Raw genomic sequence first — 6,558 nt, 5'->3', positions numbered from 1 at the left:
GTGCCTGAGGGGAGGGAAAACAATAATAAATACGAGGAACAATTCAACTGGGAAAAAATAAGAGTATCATGCAGAACAGTAGAAATTAGCATGCAAAGAACAGATAGTTAGGGGGATACTAAGCCACACAATATTTTTTGAATGTTAACATGGAATCTTAGAACCAGGGATTTAGTGCAAAAATGGAGGTTTCTTGGTTTTTTAATAACAATAGATTTTGGTTCAATTTTCTGGAATAAGCAATGTAAAAGATTGTCTTAGTCTATTTTGTGCTATTATAGCAGAATGTCACAGATTGGGTAATACATAAAGGAATAAAGTACACCCTTCTTTCTCATGATTCTGGAGGCTGGGAAGTTCAAGATCAGGGTATTAGCATCTTATAAGGGCCTTCTTGCTGTATCTTCATATAGCGGAAGGCAGATGGAGAACTCAGTCTTGTGAGCCTTTTTAATAGCAGGGTTGATTCATTCATGAAAGCAGGGCCCTCAAGACCTTAAATGCCTCCCATTAGGCCCCACCTCCCAACACTACTGCACTGGTGATTAATCCAACACATGAATGGAGGCATGCTGGAGGCATGGAAGGAGGCATGCTAAGGTGTTGGTACAGATAAATCTATCAATGGAGGGAAAAATAACTAAATTTTTGCCTTATATATTTGATTTTTCTGTAAAAATAGAAGCAAAATAACTTGGTAAATGTGAAAAAAAAAAGTGAATTTTGGGAAGCATATCCAGACCACAGCAGAAGGTACATAAAAATCAAAAGAAGTTGGCAATTGTTAGATTCAGATTAATAGATTTTAAATTGTTTAAAATTTAAACAGATTAAAAAGATTAATATATTTTAAATTAATAAGGGATGAGAGAGATTTTTAGAAAACTTCCAATAAACGGGAGTCTCAGACACAAGTATTAATAAAATTGCCCAGATGGGATATGCAGAATGAGGAAAGACCTAAGTCTGAGCCTTGTGAGATGTCAGTGATCATGGGATGCTTTGATGCATGTGTTTGCATGTAGAGGGGAAGATGCCAATAGGTAGATTGAAGGACATGAAATTGAGCCAAATTTCCAGAGAGAGGGCAAGGGCAAAATTCCAAGTCAGGTAAGTAGATTGCATTTGGAAAACAGGATTTTTTCTCTTTTTTTTTTTTTTTTTTTTTTATCATTTGCAGAAGAGAGGCATGCTAACGTGTTGGTACAGTTAAATGTATCAATGGAGGAAAAAGAATTCAGCTAATTTTTTGCCTTATAGTTTTGATTTTCCCATAAATAGAAAAGCAGAATAATCTAGTAAATGTGAAGAAAAAATTGAAATTATAAGCTTTAGGAACACAGAAGTTGTGAATTAGTTGGTAAGGCTAAAGGGACGGGAAACTTTCCAGAAACATATAACTGGATGACCCAGAAATGTTGAAGACTTAGGGAAGGTCAAAATCCTCATATATCATATATCCAAGATGACAGAGCTGTCTCAAATAACATTTAGCTATTTGGTTGTGAGGTTAAAGAAAACAGACCATGTCGCTGGGTGGTGGGGGAGTGGGTGGAGTGTGCATTTAAGAAAATGTTTCTTGAACCACAAAAATGAAACCAAATTGGTAAGCTCTTGAGGCACATGGGGACCTAGTCTTAAAGTGTAAAAGAATTTTATTTTTGAGGCAGAGGGACCAGAACTACATACTACATTGGCAAGACAGTTGTATTTGGGCATGAAAATCATTGTCTTCTCTTCACCAGAGTCTGCGTCTACATTTATGTCTTCTCATACACTAATCATCACCACTTTGCCTTTTTTTCCTTCTTTTTCTTTTCTTTTCTTTTCTTTTTTCTTTTTTTTTTTTTTTTTCCAGACAAGGTCTTGCTCTATGACCTGCACTGTAGTGCAGTGGTGTAATGATAGCTCATTGTAACCTGAAACTGCTGGCCTCAAACACTCCTCCAGCCTCAGCCTCCCAAAAGGCTGGGACTACAGGCATGACCAACTGCACCCAGCCTCTTTGCCTTTCCTCTAGTTTCCTGCTATAAAATGAAGTCACACCTCTCCATTCCTACATCTAACCAAAAGATCCCAGCCTTAAAAGCACAACTATTTCCTCTGCATGAAATTTTCCTCAGATATTTCAACATTGATCTCATCCTTTATTTGAAATGCTATTGCATATAAAATCAATACTCATATTTTAGTTGTTAGCTATTCTCATTTTTTAATGATTGCTACTTTTGAGGCATAATTCAAGGCCCAAATTTTGTCCTATTTTTTATCCCTCAGGGTTCTTTGACAATAATTGTTATATATGCGCAAAATAATAATGTATTGATTTTATATGCCCAACTAAACATAAACAATGTTTTCCTGGTGAGTGTTGTAGGCAAGGGATCCGTGAACTTTTTCTTGCACGACAAAATAGTAAATATTTTCAACTTTTCAGGCCAAATTTCTCCATTGCAACTGCTGGAATCAATGTTGTAGTGTAGAAGGAACCATAGAAAATAGAGAAATAAAGAGGCATGGCCGGGTGCAGTGACTCACGCCTGTCATCCCAGCATATTGAGAGGCTGAGGTGGAGCTCAAGACCAGCCTGGCTAACACAGTGAAGCCCCGCGTCTACTAAAAATACAAATAATTAGCCTGGCATGGTGGTGGGTGCCTGTAATCCCAGCTACTCTGGAGGCTGAGGCAGGAGAATTGCTTGAACCTGGGAAGCACAGGTTGCAGTGAGCTGAGATTGTGCCATTGTACTCCAGCTTGGGCAACAAGAGCAAAACTCTCTCTCAAAAAAAATAAATAAATAAAATAAAATAAATTAAGAAGCATGACTGTGTTTCAATAAAACATTATTTATGGACACAGAAACTTGCATTTCGGTAATTTTTATATGTCAAGAAATATTATTGTTCAGAGCTCTTGTTTTTGTCCCAAGACATGCTCCTTTAGACTTATTTAAAATCAAAAAGAAAAATGACATTAAGTTCTATGTACAGAGAGTTTTCATCATGGAAAACTATGAGGAGCTAATACCTGAATATTTAACTTCATTAAAGAAGTGGTGGACTCAGAGGATCTTCCTCTAAAGGTTTTCCACGAGATGTTGCAGCAAAACAACATTTTGAAAGTTACTAGGAAAAAAGTAGTCAAAAAATGCTTAGAACTCTTCACTGAACTGGCAGAAGATAAAGAGAACTACAAAAAATTATATGAACAGTTCTCTAGAAACATAAAGCTTGAAATACACAAAGACTCAAAATCGGAAGCAGCTTTCAGAGATGTCAAGATACCGAAATGGGCAAAGTTTCCTTATCCCCCTCGCAGGGCATGTGATAAGGATGTGGCTTGCTTCTTCGGTGGCCCACTGCTCAAAACCACTAGGGGGAGCAGGCAGATGGGCAGGTGGGGGCGTGTGGGCTCCGACCCCAAGGCAGCATCTAGGGGTGAATGTTCACAGCTCCTGAAGCCCCGCTGGGCATGTGGTTTAGTTTGGGTGTGTGTTTTAGTTTTGCCGTCTGTAGGTAGCTTGTGTTGATCAGCTCAGTCGGACCCTCTGCCTTATTGCAAGGACAGAGGGCTTTCTGTATCCCAGGATTCTTTCCTTGGTGTATCAGAAAAATTAGATTACATGCGGGCTTGGAGAATAAGTGCAAGGTTTTATTGAATGGTGGAAGTAGCTCTCAGCAGATGGATGGGGAGCCAAAAGGAGTATGGAGTGGGGAAATGGTTTTCCCCTGGAGTCCGATCGCTCAGTGGCCAGATTCCCCTGGGCATTCGCGTCGTTCTGCCAGTGGATGGCCTGCTGCCGTCGGCTGATGCCGGTCGGTGTGTTCTTCCACTCCTCTCCATATCCAGCCACTTGTGTGCTCTTCTGACAGTTTTTTTCTCTCAACCTCCAGCCGCTTGTGTCTGTGGCTACCAGTCTTGGGGTTTTTATAGGCACAGGATGGGGACATAGCCAGCCAAGGTGGTCTTGGAAACTGAAATATTTGGGCATGAAAACAGAAATGCCTGTCCTTACCTAGGTTCGAGGGCACAGGCCTGGGGGTGGAGCCCTAGCCAGGGATCACACACAACGCTCTCTACCCAGCACTTCCATGCTCACCCCCATATCAATACAACACATCTGCTTCTGGTGATGAAATAGTTTCTCTCAAGGACTATTGCACCAGAATGAGGGAAAGCTAGAAACACATTATGTCACAGGTGAGACCAAGGACTGGTAGCTCACTCATGCAGCCTTTGTGGAACATCTTTGGAAGTTTGGCTTAGAACTAATCTATATGATTGATCCAACTGATGAGTACTGTATCCAACAGCTGAAGGAATCTGAAGGGAAGACTTTAGCGTCAGTCACCAAAGAAGGCTTGAAACTTCCAGAATATGAAGAAGAGAAAAACAAACAGAGAAAAAAATGAAGTTTGGGAATATCTGCAAAATCATGAAAGATATATATTGGAGAAAAAATCAAAAAGGTAGTTGTGCAAAGCAATTGATGACATCCCCATGCTGTATTGTCACAAGCACGTATGGCTGGACAGCAAACATGGAAGGAATCACCAAAGCTCAAGCCCTAAGAGATAATTCAACGATGGGTTACGTGGCAGCAAAGAAACACCTGGAGCTAAATACGGACCACTCCACTACAGAGACCTTGAGGGAAACAGCAGAGGCTGACAAGAACTAGTCTGTGAAGGATCTGATCTTCTTGTTTTTTTGTTTGTTTGTTTGTTTGTTTTTTGAGATGGAGTCTTGGTCTGTCACCCAGGCTGGAGTGCAATGGCACAGTCTCGGCTCACTGCAACCTCCACCTCGATGGTCTCGAACTCTTGACCTCATGACTTGCCTGCCTTGGCTTCCCAAAGTGCTGGGATTGCAGGCGTGAGCCACCGCATCCGGCCCATCTTGCTTTTGTGAAGCTGCACTCCTATGTTCTGGATCCAGTCTGGACGATCTCCCAGACACATATTAACAAGATCTACAGGATAATCAAACTCAACCTGGGTATTGATGAATATGATCCTACTGCTGATGATACCATTGCTGCTGTAACTGAAGAAATGCTACCTCTCAAAGGAGATGATGACACATTGTGCATGGAAGAAGTAGACTAAGCGCTAGCTGAGGAATGACTTGTACATGTATTTAATGCTCTATCTTTATTCCTTCTGATAATATATTTTCAAGGAATTTTTTCTTGGTTTTTATTAACATCTAAAGGGTCCGAATGGCATGACAATAACTATTACAAGGGGAAGATAAGATTTACTTCTAAGTGATGTTGTAATCCTTTAGGCACTAAAGCAGAGCTGGTATGCTTTCCTAGTTTCACGTTGGCTTATTTTAACAGATTTAGGTAATGTGTGTTGTAAGATGTATGCAACGCAACATTAACTTTGTGGTCTAAAGTGTTTAGCTATCAAGTGGGATTCCTTAGTAGACCAGATCTTTTGCCACTGAAGTGTTCTGAGATACACCTTGGTGTTTAGAAGAAAATTATTTTTATGTCTTCTAAGATCTACTTTTTCAACTTTGCATCTGCTGTAGTTGCCAACTCTGCACATGCTAGTACTCTAGAAATACGTTAAACTGGAGCATTAAACTCTCCACAGGGCTTGATTTCCAAAGAAAAGTATTATTGGAAGAACAAAATTATAAGCTTACCTAGGCATATTGTAGAACTCTTCAAAAATAACTCAGAGAGAGCTTGTGAATTGAAATACAGTGCCTGAATCATGTTCGGCTTTAAAATGTTTAACAAATACAGATAAGTTAAAAAGAAATTTATTCTTATTTTGATTTTTTCCCACCATAGAAAAATGTGTAAAACATTCTTGGTATATACAAATAAAGTGGCAGGTAATACAAGTGTGGCAGGTGACATTTCACCTGTGGGCCGTGGTTCAATGATTCTTGCTATAGATCAAAATTATTAACATACAAAGGTTTAAAGTCAGCTAAGCAATTCATTCTTACATGTGTTAGAGCTCTTCTTTTTATCTGAAATTTTAAAGCTAGAAAGTGGCTTCAAGAATTTTCAGTCTTTGTTTTATGAGGCAGTGTAGCATATATGTTCCCGTGAATGAGCCTTGAAGGATTCATCATAAGTTTGCTATTCGTGATGACCTGGGGCTTGCCATGTAATACCTCAAGTCTCAATATCCTCAACTACGTCATAACAACTAACTATCTCCTAGGGTTTTGTGAGCATTCAGTATATCAGTAATACATTGTTTTGGTTAGAAGAGTGCCTGGCACAAAATAAAATTAAAAAAAAAAACATTATTAGATTTTTGAACACTTGCTACTACTAAATTTTTTCCAGAAGATTTCACCAAAGTTGTTTAGAATTAAATGTCTTTCATCACCTATTTAGGTGACAGGACTAATGTTAAAAAAACAATAACAGACGCATTTCTCTTCATTCCTCAATGAGAATGAATTTTTGAGTTTAGTTCTTCATGAAATATTTAGTTTTTATAAGATACAAAATCTCTTTGACTTAAATGTACTCTAGAAAAATACAGTGTGTCTTGCCTTGGTTTATCTTGAGATATGCTTCTC

General features: G+C 39.0%; 1 pseudogene; it reads left to right on the top strand.

Annotated features, from left to right (window-relative positions):
• Window positions 1-1,033: 1,033 nt before the first annotated feature.
• On the top strand, window positions 1,034-5,108 carry LOC105704629 (heat shock protein HSP 90-alpha-like; annotated as a pseudogene).
• The last annotated feature ends 1,450 nt before the right edge of the window (window positions 5,109-6,558 follow it).

Source organism: Aotus nancymaae, unplaced genomic scaffold (assembly GCF_030222135.1).
Source record: "Aotus nancymaae isolate 86718 unplaced genomic scaffold, 86718_ANA_hifiasm-v0.15.2.pri h1tg000022l_1, whole genome shotgun sequence".
In the NCBI taxonomy this organism is placed as follows: domain Eukaryota; kingdom Metazoa; phylum Chordata; class Mammalia; order Primates; family Aotidae; genus Aotus; species Aotus nancymaae.
The sequence above is the reverse complement of the archived record's forward strand: the minus strand, read 5'-3'. Positions and strand labels throughout refer to the sequence as shown.